Genomic DNA, 15,620 nt, shown 5'->3' with positions numbered 1-15,620 from the left:
GTATTACCAATATCAAATTTCCAGACGAGCAGAAATTATCCAATATATAAGAGGGACTGTTACCTTCTCAACCCTCCATTCTTCACTCTGAAGTTTGACCTTTTTCTAGATATACCTCACGAATGAATAGTGATAAAGTGCTCAAGCATATTTGGGATACCTTAAAAGGGAGTGGTTTATTCGTTCGTGTTTTGCTTTAAACAAACAAGTTCTAAGTTCATGTGTTTTGAAGGGAATTGGTAAATAAAACACGTGGAGAAATAACTGGCTATATTTTTCGCATTCCTCAGGGCTTTCAGTTAAGCTTTCAGGGCTTTCAGTTAGATTTTAAAAAATGCTTTTGTTTGGTACTTTTGTTCAAAAAATTAGAAAAATACCCCTCCCTTAGATTCTCCCCTTCCCTTGGAATTTCCATGAATTGACGCCACTGCTAAGGGGTGGCACTCTCCTTACATATAAGATGATTTCTTTTCTTTTTTAGTTCATTCCTTAACTTTGAAAAATAGCTTGTTTTAAAATTTAATCCCAACTATAGTTACCATATGGTTGGTGCCAACCAACCTATGGTTGGTGCGCTGGATTCGGGATCCTTTGTCTGAGAGGACGAGGGTTCGAATCCCAGTGTACCCAATTCTTCAGTTGGGACGGGGGTCAGTGGCGTGACTCTGTAAGCTTAGCCAGAGTCGACCCAGCTCTAAATGGGTACCTGGAGAAATCTGGGGAAGGTAAACAGGAAGGGTGTGCGAAAGCACAGGATGGCTGACCCCCAATGCACTTCCTGGCTGAAGGGCCATGAAACGGAGATCAGCACCGCCGGTAGGGACTGTAAAGTCTAATGCCGTATCCTTTACCTTTACCTTTATAGTTACCATCCAAGCGCATAATTTTCTTTCTATCCAATGCTGAATTTCAGTTTACTTCCTATAAAACTCAATTATATGTTCATAATCAGACTTCTATGTCAAGGCAATGAAAATATATAATGAAAATCAATAAATAAATAAATAAGGGAAAGGGAAAAGCAAAGTCTAAAGTTTAATTTCTAGCGTTCGAATAAAAAAGAATACAAATTTATGCTCAAACGGTTTTGTTTAAAAGTGCATAGCAGTCAAGTTTGTATTCAGGGGGGGGGGGGTAAAGGCTAGTGGGTTTGGACCTAATTTTTTTATGAACTGTCAAAACTTAACTGATATTTTTAAAAGTTTTTGTGACCCCCCTCTCTTTAAAAAAAAACAATCCTGCATAGGCCATTGATAGTATCGTATATTATTAAGATTTTAGTGGTATGTTAATATTAATATAATTTTAGTAGCTAAGAAGTATATTATGTATAATAAGTATATTAATAAGATTTAGTAGCTTGACATAGAGACGTTTGTGCGATTTAGATTTTTAAGATGAAGATTTCATTATGTAAATACAAAAATAAAGAGTATATATTCTTCTGTTTTGTTTCCCCTTTCTCAATTCTTCCGACCCATCCTCTCATAGCTATTCCTTTGTTTCAAATGACATACTATGAAAGATATGTGTTATTAGTCTATATTAATATGTCTATATTAGGCTATTGTCATAATAGCTCAATTTGACGCTGCTGTATTTCAAAACGTTTCTAGACCATAAAAGCTGAAAAAGGGGAAAACAACAGGACATATAAAATTAAAAATAAAATATTAGATTACCGAACATAGTAAGACAAAAGGTATTTGATGATTTTTGCATTAAAATTAGACAAAACCAAATAAAAACTAGGCAATCATCCAAGGGTGTATTCTGTATTTGGTAGTTACTTGTTATCCCGACCACACTTAGGAAGTTTGATCCGCATAAAACCGGTTTTGCCGTCTCTTTAGTCAGAGTGAGATAAATTACTATGCAGGTAAATTTTAATATTTAATATATAGAGTTGGCGAGGTATTTAATATAATGCGTTCTGGACCACTTGCTTTCCATAATTCTCTACTGTAGTTACCATAATTTTTGTTACTAAAGTATTGTATTGTCATTATTACGTATATTTGATTATGATTAACCTAACTTCACTTCTTGAGAGTGGTCAAGATAACACGTAAGTGTCCAAGATTTTGTTCAGGGGTATTTTTTCGGGGGGTTGCGACAACTTAAAAAATGTATTAAAAACCTGTCAATGTGCATTTTGTTACATTTTTCGGAGTCGGACATTTATTTTTGGGGGGAGGGGGTTCAAACCCATCCCCTGGACACGACCTTGCAAGGATGTCTTAAAAATATTAGCCTTTGCTGAAATATGACTGCATAACTGGGATTGGTTAGGGAGCGTGGAGAAGGAAAATAACTTAAGGAAATAAGTATCGGCCGCGGTTTTTTGCAAAGGAAGCGACAAAGTGTAAGAAAAAAGGCTATGCGACAAACTCCATCGCCTCCTATGGCGTCAATGTACAAACCCAAGATCCCACGAATGAGATTTTGACATAGATTTTTGACAGATGCCGGCTTGCAACTGACCAGTCTTCATGCGTTTCGCTTGGTAGGAGGTCTTTCCATGATGTCGCTTTTGAAAAAAAGATTTGGACAGCCTGCTAATTACGCTAATTCTTTGCTTCAACGCTATTGTCCGGACTGAAATATCGATACTTGTTTATCAGTATGTCTAATCTTCTTGTAAAAAAAAAAATAATGGAGCTTGTGTATTATATAATATACACTCAAGAAGTGAAGTTTGGTGAATGCTAATGAAATAAAACAAAATATGATGAAAAAACAATACATTAATAACAAAATTATGAAAACTATCACAAAGAATTATGGAAGGGGGCCGCCCAGAAAGCATGATATTAAATACGTAACCTAAAATATCCTAACCCAAATACCAACTAAATATTTAATATATATATAGCTATAATGTAGTTTCTCAACGTTCCGAAGGTAATTGTCTGTTATATACAGCGTGAAAACCATATATCGCAATACAAGTTCCGAAATAAGTCTCTTATTTTGAATAATTTAACTCATTTATGTGAGGTCCCGTCAAAAATTCCAAACACTTATTTTATTGATGTGTTACTAAACTATTTTACTTCAACGATTAAAAATTATAAAGACGAAGTTAATATAAAAAGCCCTCCCAAAAATAACACTTCAACAAAGCATTATAAAATCATACTAGCCCAGGGGTGGTCAGTAAGGCTGTAGCCAGGATTTTTATCTGGAGGGGGGTGTTTTGGGGGTAGGGGCTACAAAAAACTTTTAAAAACGCATGGAAATTTGGGTACTTCCTTGTTATGTAGCACACACTCGAGAATTTATATCGTCAACATGAGACAATAACCTGTTTTCATTGCCTTTATTCCAGACAATTAGCTTCGGCTTGGTGGGAAACTAGATCGTAGCTATATTTTAATTAAATATAAAGTTGTTATTTTGGCTGGGTCAGGTTAGGTTAGTTTAGGTCACGTATTGAATATAAAAGAACTCTCTTTATTAACTACTAACTACAAAAACTATAAATACACACAACCGACCTGGGGAAGGCTCAAAGAGCCTGATGTTGGACGGCTGCAATCCTCTGATTCTCAACCTAAATTAATAAGAAAAAAAAAAAAAAAAACAGAAACTAAAAAAACGGAAACTAAAGAAGGACAAAACACTCTCACTCAATTACTCCTTAATACCAGAATATAAATAAATAAAAGCTAACAATAATTAAAAAAAAGAAGAAAAAGAAAAAAAAGAATTATCTCCCCACTTCCAATAAATGTTTTTTTAAATTTACTTTAAACAACCCAATATGTTCCGCCTCCCTAATGCCAGCTGGGATATCATTCCAAATAGCCGGAGCTAAATACCTAATTCCGAAAGCTGCACGTGTGGTGTCTCGGTACTCAACAATAAAATTATCTGCCTCTCTAGTCTCATACCCATGGAGTGAACGATTTACTCGAAAAAAACTGGTAAAAACTGGAGGACATATATCATTGCAACATCGATATGCAAAAACAGCAGCTTGATAATCTCGAATCTGACCAATGTGTACTTGTGGCGGGAATCAGGCGTTTCCACCTCGCCCAGCATCGATGATCGTGGAAACTTTCTTGAACCATGTTGTTCGATCTTCTGCCAGCTGCTCTACAAAAGCGAGCTACTGAGTTGGCCATCTGTGACCGAACTTTCTGATACCCCCGATAGGTTCAAGGTCTGATTTGGCCAGGTTCTACCAGTTCTTCCTCTGTCCTCCTTAGCGTCTCTTCCAGGAGCTAATAGGCTCAACCAGAAGTATTTGGCGAAGCAGGTACTCTGGCGGTTTCCGTAATACAGGGCTTAACCATTTCAAACGACGTTCTTTAATAGTGAGCGCAACATCTCTCTGAATATTGCACATTCGACGTTTATCCGCGTTGGAGATACGGTCACGTAGCTTTACTCTGAGCATTCTTCACAGACAAGTATGCTCATACACCTTCAGTATATTCTCATGCTGTAGTTTTACCGACCATGTTTCGCATCCGTAAAGGAGAACGGTGCGGACTAGTGCCATGTAGATTCAAACTTTCGTTCGGACACTGAATTCGCGGCGATTCCATAAGAGTTTCCGAAGGGAGGCAAAGACTGTCTGCACTTTTTGTATTCTCTGTTGGATATCAGCGTCGGAAGATCCATCAGTACAAAGCTAGGAGCCTAGGTATGTGAAACGGCTGACCGTTTGCCTAAATAATTAAATTACCTAAATATAATTGCCTAAATACTACTACTACTATTACTAACAGCTCACTGCATCGCCAAGCCGACTGAGGCTAACACAGATACGCACACTCCTCTTCCATCCCAAACTATTCAAAGCCTCCCTCTTTACACCCTCCCAGGGAGTTCTCACTTCCTTTAAATCTTTCTTTATGACATCCTCCCGCCCCAGACGAGGACGACCTGCTTTCCGCTTAGCCCTAGATGGTTGGCTGAAGAGGACAATCTTTGGTAATCTGTCATCCTTCATCCGCATTGCCTAAATGTAAGTTGAATACCTAATGAAGGCGACAAAATATTCCTCTTCTTCTAATTGCAAAAAAAATGTTGTTATATATTTTATGCTATGCTTGATGCTATAGTTATATATTTGATTGGTCACATTTCCCATATATACGACGTATTTTAGAAGTAATATTTTTGCCACCTTTTACCACCTATTTTTGCCACCTTTATTAGAAATTCAACTTACATTTATACAATGTTAAAAAAACAAAAACTTACAGTTCAAGACTTTGAATGAACCCTGTTAATGAACTCTCTCAGACATAGTCAATGAAACGTAAACAATTTGTTAGTTTAATTTTAATGCTTTAATGTTTCTGCTGATGACGATCACTGTACGTTTGATCGAAATTTTTGGCTACCTGCCAATAGATTTTGACACTTAATAAGGAAAAAGTAAGTTCTAGTTTGTGACTGAGTGACCCCTTTTCAGTTTTCCACGAATATTTTTTCTATATGATTTCGTGTGATTAACCAAAAAAATATCAAATTCTTCATAGTAATGAATGGTAAGTAAATAACGATACTTGTCAATACCGAAAGTATAAGAGCCTAACTATTGGTAACATTCCATCAAAGAATCAGCTTTTTATTACGATCCTAGATACGTATTTGTTTATTAGTAATTAGTGCATGTATTAGTACACAAGAAAGTTCGTAAAATTACGGAAAACACAAGGAAAACAACTTAATAAGGGGCAATTTCGGTAAAAATATGCCGTCAACTTTTGCTTGCATTGCGAGAGTACTCATGAGCTGATCTATGAAGTCACTATAATCAGAAATATTTCTCCTGAACAGAATGCTGGAATTTTTTGTACTTTCCCTCTGAAAGGATATAATTTTTCGTGTTTTACTATCGTTTATTTTTTCCAGGAGTGATTATATTTATCTAGTTGCCACTCCGAAAAAGGTTTAATTTTTTACAGTTATGAAGTAAAAGGTGTCAAATATATTGGTTTTTAGTATTCAAAATTAGATTAAAAATATTGAATTAAAAATTTTTGTTTGATTTTCTTAATCTTAGTTTTATTGTTTTAATTTAATCAAACTGCGTTGATAATGTGTTACTTTTTATAAACGCTGAGTCTAAAGAAATTAAATATCTTGGTGTTTGATAACCAAGTCAAAAACTGTCGATATTGTTAAAAATTGTTATTGTTTAATATTTTTATATTAAAATTATAAATTATAATTGTTTAATAGGTTTAATATTTTTATTGTTAAAAAATATCCGTCCAATGCTTCGGCATTGCTCAAAAGAACTGAATGCTGGGAGTTTAGGCTATATCTAAGTTTTTGTAAGTAGGCTATTGTTTTTGTATTTTTTGTAATCACTTACTTTTTTCATTTTTATATACTTTTTCTTTAATTGACATACATTTTTCATTGCCTTAAAAAAATGTTTGTCTGCAAGTTATGAACTTTGTCCATTGTTTACAAATAGTATTGGTTATTGGGAAGTAGACAACCGTTTTCAGGGGGCATTTTTTCTGGTGTGGGGGGGACGGTCACGGGAGAGGGATACATGGGAGGATCTTTCTATAAAGGAATTTTTTCTTGAGGGAAGAGTATTTTACATGAAGGGAGTACCGAATTTCCAAGGTTTATTTAAAAAAACAATCAGAGATGAAATAAGAAACAAAAAAAAATTCAACTGAAAGTAAGGAGCACAATTAAAACTTAAAAAAACAGAAATTATTACTTGTACGGAGGGGGGGTGCCCCCTCCTCAACACCTCTCTCTTCACGCGACAGTTTTTCGGCACTTTAAAAAAAGTTACTTATTCCTCTAATTAAACGAACCTTGTGTTTCAGGAGTCATTTTTAAAGAATTGGGACAGAATTTAAACTTTAGCGTAAAGAGCGAGGTATTGAGGGGGAGGTCACCCTACTCATTTACGTAATGATTTCTGTTCGTTTTAAGTTTTAATGTTGTTCTTTACTTTCAGTTGAAAAGCTTTCTTTTTTTTTTATTTAATTTCTGGTCTTTTTTTTAAATAACAACAGGATACCTGTCTCCAACTCCACGGAAAAATCTGTCTCCCCGCAGAAATTTCCTCTGGACAATTAAACCCTGGCGAAAATTTGCCCCAGACAATTACCCTTAACGTGCATGCGTAAAATACAATCGGCAAAGAGAAAACAAGAGAAAAAGATATTTCGCATAGGAATTCGGGCAAATTCACCCAGTGTAAAATTTCCCCCGTAAAGTTCATCCCCTGTAAACTTCCCTCTCCATGAAAAATTCTCCCCGTGCAAAATCCTCTCAGCAGAAGATTCTTCCTCCCTCCCCACCCGAAAAATGTATACATATTTCCCAATAACTAATACTACACGTAAACAATGGGCAAATTTTATAACTTAAAAACCATTCTCTAGGGACGGTAAGGGTTATTTTATCTCCAAAGATATAGTTATTGGATCTTTCAACTATGCTGAACTAAAAAACCTATCTCAAAATTTTGATTGGACGATTTTGAGAAAAAAAAAGTTGTATGGGAGAGGACCTAGTTGCCCTCCAATTTTTGGTCACTTAAAAAGGACACCAGAACTTTCCATTTCTGTTAGAATGAGCCCTCTCCTGACGTTCTAGGCCCAAAGGGTCGATACGATCACCCCTGGGAAAACACAAATATAGATGGATCGAAAATAGAAGATTTCGCAATATTTACTAAAAGATATCGCAATATTCTTTTACCTTTAAGATGAGTAGGCGATTTATGAGACTTACTCAGAGGGTTACTCATGAGACTTACTCAGACTTACTCTGGAGGGGGAGTATATGTGAGGGGTTCTTATAAGCCTTCAGTTAATGGATTTAGACCATAATTATTGCAAAACTGTTTTATGCTTCCAAACTCTTCCACTTAAGAAGTGCTACCAAAAGTGCCGTTTTAAGTGCTATATGACACTTGTGGATGGTAAAATTGATAAAAAGCAAGTAGATATGAGTAATAAGTTTAAAATGAGCCTTCCCGGGATATGCTTTAAAAAGGAGTACATCACATTTGCAAAAATAGTGGATTATCTGAAAAGTAATCAAACAGTTCGTGGTAACGAACTGTAGTAAGGAGCGACCCGGCTCAATAGTAACCAAAACTCTAAAAAACGGAATTTTGATGCCACTAGTTATATCAAAAGAATTTCATTTTAATGCTGATTTTAAATATATAAGTTTCATCAAGTTTAGTCTTACCCATCAAAAGTTACGAGCCTGAGAAAATTTACCCTATTTTAGAAAATAGGGGGAAACACACCCTAATTGTCATAGAATCTTAACGAAAATCACACCATCAGATTCAGCGTATCAGAGAACCCTACTGTACAAGTTCCAAGCTCCTATCTACAAAAATGTGGAATTTTGTATTTTTTGCCAGAAGACAAATCACGGGTGCGTTTTTATTTGTTTGTATGTTTTTTTTTCTGTTTCCCAGGGGTGATCTTATCGACCCAGTGGTCCTAGAATTTTTCGAGAGGGCTCATTAGAACGTAAACGAAAAGTTGTAGTGTCCTTTTTAAGTGACCAAAAAAATTGGAGGGCACCTGGGCCCCCTCCAACGCTCATTTTTTCCCAAAGTCGTCGGATCAAAATTCTGAGATAGCCATTTTATTCAGCATAGTCGAAAAATCATATAACTATATCTTTGGGGACGATTTACTCCCCCACGGTCCCCGTGGGAGGGGCTGCAGGTTACAAACTTTGACCAGTGTTTGCATATAGTAATGGTTATTGGGAAGTGTACAGACGTTTTCAGGGAGATTTTTTGGTTGGGAGGAGGGGTTGAGAAGAGGGGGTTATGTGGGGGAAACTTTCCATGGAGGAATTTTTCATGGGGGAAGAAGATTTCCATGAAGGGGCGCAGCATTTTCTAGCATTATTAAAAAAAAAAACAATGAGAAAATAAATATGAAAACGATTTTTCAACATTAAAACTAAAGTAGCATTAAAACTAAAACGAACAGAAATTATTACGCATATGAGGGGTTTACCTCGTCCTAATACCTCACTCTTTACGCTGAAGTATTTTTAGTAATTTCAACTATCTATTCTACGGCCTTTGTGATTCAGGGGAAAAAATTTAAGCTTTAGTGTAAAGAGCGAGGTATTGACGAGTGGACGAACCCTCTCATATACGTAATGAAAACATACGAATATAGAAGTTTGTTATGTAAGCTAATTCGTAAGTTAAGTATATCTTTTACTAATGAAAACGTTCGTAAAAAATTAAAAGTTCTAGTTGCCTTTTTAAGTACCCAAAAAATTGGATGGCAACTGGGCCTCCTCCCCCTCCTTATTTCTCAAAATCATTCGATCAAAACTATGAGAAAGCCATTTAGCCAAATAAATAAATATGCAAATTTCGCTCTAATTATTCATCTGCGGAGAGCCGAAATCAAAACCTGGATTAACTAAAAAACGTTCAGAAATTAAATAGAAAAAACAAGTTTTTTTAATTGAAAGTAAGGAGCGACATTAAAACTTAAAACGAGCAGAAATTACCCTGTATATGAAAGGGGCTGTTCCCTCTTCAACGCCCTGCTCTTTACGCTAAAGTATATACTGTTTTAAAAAGTAGAGTTGAGAGAAAGAGTCAAACTTTAGCGTAAAAAGAGGGGCGTTGAGAAGGGAACAGCCTCTTTCATATACAGGGTAATTTCTGCTCGTTTTATCTAGCTCCTCTTTTTGTCCTTTATGTCGCTCCTTACGTTCAGTTAAAAAAAACTTTTTTTTTATTTAATCATTAAAAGGGATAAACCATGACTGAAAAAAAAAAATCCAAGTTGGAATCGAACGCAACTTGATAAACTAATTTCAAGTTCCGCGCTGTATTAACAGAACCGCGCCTCTAATAGTGTAATTTGATATTTTAGTGATTGTAGGACTTTAATTGCGTAGCTTATTACGGGGTCATGGAGGAGAAACATGCAGAAGGTGTTCTTGCAAACCTCCAGTTAAGGGTTTAGGACCATAATTGTTAAAGTGATACGGTTTTATACCTCCAAGATTTTCCACTTAAGAAGTGGCATTAACAGTGTTGCTTTCAGTGCTCTATCTCACTTACGAATGGTAGAATTAATAAGAAAAACACGCATATATGAGCAAAAGTTTTCAAATGAGCCATTAAATATCAGTCTAAAAACTTTTGGTAGCCCATTAGTCCCAGCTTTTTCACTTAAGAAATGGCACCAAAAGCGCCGTTTTTAGGGCCATTTGAAACCTGCAGATGGTGGAATTTATAAGAAGAACGTGTATATGAACAAATTCTTTTATATTTGCCATCAAAATCTCGCTAGCTCGCTAGTCACTCCCCTTTGAGACACGGCATAAAAAATGCCCTTTTTCGTGCCATACGGCACTTGCAGATGGCGGAATTTATATAAACGACGTACATATGAGAAATAGCTTTTGAATGAGCTCTTAAGCATCTCTCTATGATCTTCTAGTAACCTGTTAGGCCTGGAAAAAAGAAGGAAAAAGACTATTGTTACGTTTTTTAACTTTTAGTTACTATGGGCTGTGGTTTGCTCTTTACTAGGTTGCAAGTAATGCTTCAACCATGACAAAGAGTTCATTGCAAATTCTCCCAAATTTTCAGTGGTGGGATGTGGAGGATACCCCTCTTAAAAACTTCGCTCTTTAGGCTAAAGTATGACTTTGTATCCCAATTCTTTACGAAAAAAAAGTGAAACATAAGATTCGTTAAATTCGTTAAGATAGCTTTTTGAACATTCTAAATAACGTTAGCGCGAATGAGTTATTGTGGAGGGGGTGTCCTAACCAGTTAATATTGAAGTCTGTGAAATGTGATAGATGGTAGAATTTGCAAAAACCTAGTAGATATAAGTAATAGCTTTTAATTGAGCCAATAAAGATCTATCTACGATAGTGTGGTAGCCTGCTAATGTTTCAGGAGCTTACTGATGAGCAGATGATTTACGAAACTTACTAAGGTGGCTGGGAGGGGAAGTGTACTGGAGGGGTTCTTGCAAACTCCAGGTAAGGGCTCTGGAACATAACTATCGCAACAGTACATGTTTTGTACTTTAGAGCTTTTCCACTTAAGAAGTGGCACCAAGAGTGTTGTTTTCAGTGCTATATCACACTTATTAATGGTAGAATTGATCGAAAAAAAGCACTTAGACGTGTGCAATAGCTTTCAAATGATCCATTAAACATAACTTTAAAATAATCTTTAATTAATATAATTAACATTAACTTTTAATTAACATTTAACATAACATAACGTTAATTAACATTTAACATAACATAAAATAATCTTTATAGTTCCAATTTCACCCAGAAGTTTGCTACAGGGAAAACTGTGCTGTGACTATGATCTTGGAAAATGACACTTATTGATGATGCTACTTATGAAAGATTACAGCCGTGAAAATTGCTGCGGTTAAAGATTTCGCCTATAATATAAAAGTATCACTATAGAAAAGTATCACTTTAATAATTTTGGTCCAAAACCCTTAACTGGAGGTTTGCAAGAACACCTTCTGCATGTTCCTCCTCCATGCCCCCGTAATAAGCTACGCAATTAAACTCCTGTAAATTATACTTGCCCAATAGCCCAGCTTTCCCACTTGAGACATGGCCACAGAAGTGCCATTTGTAACTTGCTGATGATGGAATCTATAGGGAGAACGTAAATATGAGCAATATCTTTTATATGAGCTATAAAAAATCTTTCTACGATGTTCTAGAAGCCTGTTAGTGCCACCTCTTGAGGAATAGTACAAAAGTGCCGTTTTAGTGCCATATGGCACTTACAGACGGCCGAATTTATAAAAACCACGTACATATCAGAAATAGCTTTTGAATGAGCCATTAAGCATCTTTCTATAATATTCTAGTGATTGGCTAGGCCTGAAAAAAAAAAAAAAAAAAAAAAGAAAAAAAAAAAACAGGAGACAGATCAGTGCTACTGATGCAGAAGTCGAAAATAAATCGAAAAAATAGTTACCATTCCTCAGTCATTATCAGATGGTAATTGTTTTTCATCAGGTAGTTTTTTGAAAACGCGTTTTTAAATCTTGGTTATTATGGACTGTTATTTGCTCTTTACTAGGTTGCAAATCACTAAATCATGGTTGCAGCTACCGCTTCAACCATAATTTAGAAGCAGAGTAAGTATGAAAAATAATAGAATAATGATACAAACTAGAAAGAATGCATAGCAGGTAGCCGACTGTCTTGTAATATTATAAGCCTTATCTATGACACGATGTCAAACAATAGCTACATATCTACCGGAAGGATCTCAGATTTGTATCGAGTCAGCAACCGTGAAATGACAACAAATATTTGGGTGCAAGAAAAAAGGACTACCAACTTAGAAAAAAATTGTTTAAATTTTACTTCAACCATTAAGTCGAAATTTGACAATTAAGCAACGCACTTAGAGATTGTACTGATATATATATATATATATATATATATATATATATATATATATATATATATATATATATATATACTAGCTGTTGGGGTGGCGCTTCGCGCCACCCCAACACCTAGTTGGTGGGGGCGCTTCGCGCCCCCCCAAGCCCCCCCGCGCGCGTAAGTCGTTACGCGCCATAATAGTTACGCGCCATTGTAGTTGTGTCCCTATGTCCCACCTGTGAATATAGATAGATATATATATATATATATATATATATATATATATATATATATATATATATATATATATATATATATATATATATATATATATATATATATATATATATATATATATATATATATATATATGGTTTTAACTACGTAAAACTTGCGAATATACAACATTCTTTGCTGTCCCATTGTCTTTGCATATAAATAGATTGTCAGGTTTACCGACTCTTGAACATGCAACATATAATGGTCCATGGGAAAACAATCTGTATTCAGATCTATACCTCATGATTCTAATGATTGCCCTTGAGCTTTGTTGATGGTGATTGCTAATCGACCATTCCCTGTCCCGGTGTCCCGGTCGTCATTTATATCCCCCTGTTTCCCCCGGTGTCCCCGTTGTAGTTGTGTCCCTGTGTCCCGGTCGTCATTTATATTCCCTGTGTCCCGGTCGTCATTTGTATCCCGGTGTCCCGGTCTGTATATACATTCGTTTTTTAGTTTTGTTTTTCTCCTTTATTTTTTTCCTTTTTTTTTCTTTTTTAGTTTATTTAGATTTTTAGATTTTTTAGTTTTTTTATTAGTTTTTAGTTTTTTTTTCTTTTTAGTTTTTTTGTAGTTTTTACCTTCTTTTTAGTTTTGTTAGTTTTTTTTTTACTTATGTCCTGGTCGTCATTTATACTCCCTGTGTCCCGGTGCTTTGTTGATTGCTAATCGAACATTCCTTTTGTCCTGGTCGCTTTCTCTTTGAGTGTCGTCATTTATTTTTTTCTTTTTTAGTTCTTTTAGTTTTTACCTTTTTTAGTTTTTTTTAGTTTTTTAGATGAAATTTTTTTTTAGTTTTTTCCTTTTTTTCTTTTTAGTTTTTTATTGGTTTTTACCTTTATTTTAGCTTATTTTTCAGTTTTTTCCTTTTTTTTAGTTTTTTTTATTTTTTATTTTTTTTAGTTTTTTACCTTTTTTTATTTTTTTTATTTTTTTTAGTTTTTTAGCTTTTTTACTTTTTTTATTAGTTTTTAGTTTTTTTTGTAGTTTTTGCCTTTTTTTAGTTTTTTCAGTTTTTTTTTTAGTTTTTTATTGGTTTTTACCTTTATTTTAGCTTCTTTTTCAGTTTTTTCCTTTTTTTAGTTTTTTTTAGTTTTTAGTTTTTTTAGTTTTTTACCTTTTTTTAGTTTTTTTAGTTTTTTTAGTTTTTTAGCTTTTTTATTTTTTTTATTAGTTTTTAGTTTTTTTTGTAGTTTTTGCCTTTTTTTAGTTTTTTTAGTTTTTTAGCTTTTTTATTAGTTTTTAGTTTTTTTTTGTAGTTTTTGCCTTTTTTTAGTTTTTTTAGTTTTTTAGCTTTTTTATTTTTTTTATTAGTTTTTAGTTTTTTTTGTAGTTTTTGCCTTTTTTTAGTTTTTTCAGTTTTGACGTCACCTGATCCAGTTTTTTCAGGTGACGTCACCTGATCCACAGATCCACAGATCCACACACAGACAACTTATTTTTATATATATAGATATATATATATATATATATATATATATATATATATATATATATATATATATATATATATATATATATATATATATATATATATACATATATATATATACACATTTTTAGGGGGGAGAAAACCCCCTAATCCGCCTGGGTTTGACCTTTGATAAAACGGTTTAAAATTGACAGCCTTTATTGTTCCTGATTTTAGTTTTTTTTTGTTTTTTTTTTTACTTTCACATTACGACCAAGGCAGCATCTAGTTTTTTTGGGGGGAGGGGCCGTTTTTTTCAAGTTGGGTTTGAAGAAAGAAAATTAAAATAACGCACCAAAAATTTATTTATTGCACCGGACAAAAATTTTGGGGGAGGGGGATTTCATTCCACTAGCAGTCTCCCCTGGATATGGCCATTTTTATGACATATGAATTTTTGAATAATTTAGTCTATGGTTAAATAAGCAACAAGTTTTTTTCCAAATGATGGTAAGCGGTGAAGTTTAAACTTAAAAGATCATAAATCATCCTAAACATGATATCTTTAAGCTTCAGTCTAAAACTTTTTTTTACAGCGTTTCGCGAATAGATGAAATCATTTAGGCATATTTCCCTTGCTCAATAATATTTTCAGATGAAAAAGTGTTGAAAGTCAACATAAAAAAAGACTTTTACATTTATAAAACGGCAGTGTTTGCTGTATTTTAATAACCTTTCAATTTTCGGTAAAGCACTGGTTAAACTTTGGTGCAATGAGTGGTAGGTTTAGATAACTTCGAAGACCACACTGCCTTTCCATGACGAAAGTAAAACAGTTCAAAATAGGGATGAAACCTTTTTATTGACAGTGAATAGATATAAAATTATTTAACTGGATATTTCGAACACATATACTGCTGTTTTACTGCTGATGATGAACACCGTGTTTGTGTTCGAAATATCCAGTAGGTTGATATGTGTGGTAGCCTCTATCATGTTTAGGACAATTTCTGCTCATTTAAAGTTTTAATGTTGTTCTATATATTCAATTGGGAAGATTTGTTTTCAAACATTTAACCTCTGTTCTTTTTAGAAGAAAGAAGTAAAAAATGATGACAGCTTTCCCCCAATTTTAATTCTCCATCGTAATTACTTAACACTAAATGTCGCTTTAATGTGATAAATTATATTAGATTCACAAAATATATGTCTTTTTTGCTACCTTAACAGGTAACTACAATTAATAGTATTTGTCTGAATGAGCCTTCTCGCTAATTTTTAATTCATTGGTGAAATCGCCTATGAGCAAGAGAGAATCCTTAAAAAAAAATTTGTTTGGGGAAAGGGGCCTTCGATGGTAAAATAAACTTATCAAGTCATAATTCTTTTAATTGATTACAAGTTTTCTTTTTGTAGAATACTCCTCATGGCACCAAAACCCTTAAAAATAAACAGATAGTTATACAAAGAATACCACCATAAAATTGATATCACCGATGCAGATAACATGCTCCTTATTTGTGAAACGTACCGTCTA

General features: G+C 34.2%; 1 protein-coding gene across 3 annotated transcripts in view; it reads left to right on the top strand.

Annotated features, from left to right (window-relative positions):
• Positions 1–15,620, top strand: part of LOC136035636 (molybdenum cofactor sulfurase-like) — a 90,415-nt gene that overhangs the window by 63,429 nt on the left and 11,366 nt on the right. The gene's annotated exons all lie outside the window — the stretch shown is intronic.

Source organism: Artemia franciscana, chromosome 14 (assembly GCF_032884065.1).
Source record: "Artemia franciscana chromosome 14, ASM3288406v1, whole genome shotgun sequence".
Taxonomy (NCBI): Eukaryota; Metazoa; Arthropoda; class Branchiopoda; order Anostraca; family Artemiidae; genus Artemia; species Artemia franciscana.
This window is presented reverse-complemented; position numbering and strand designations above follow the sequence as displayed.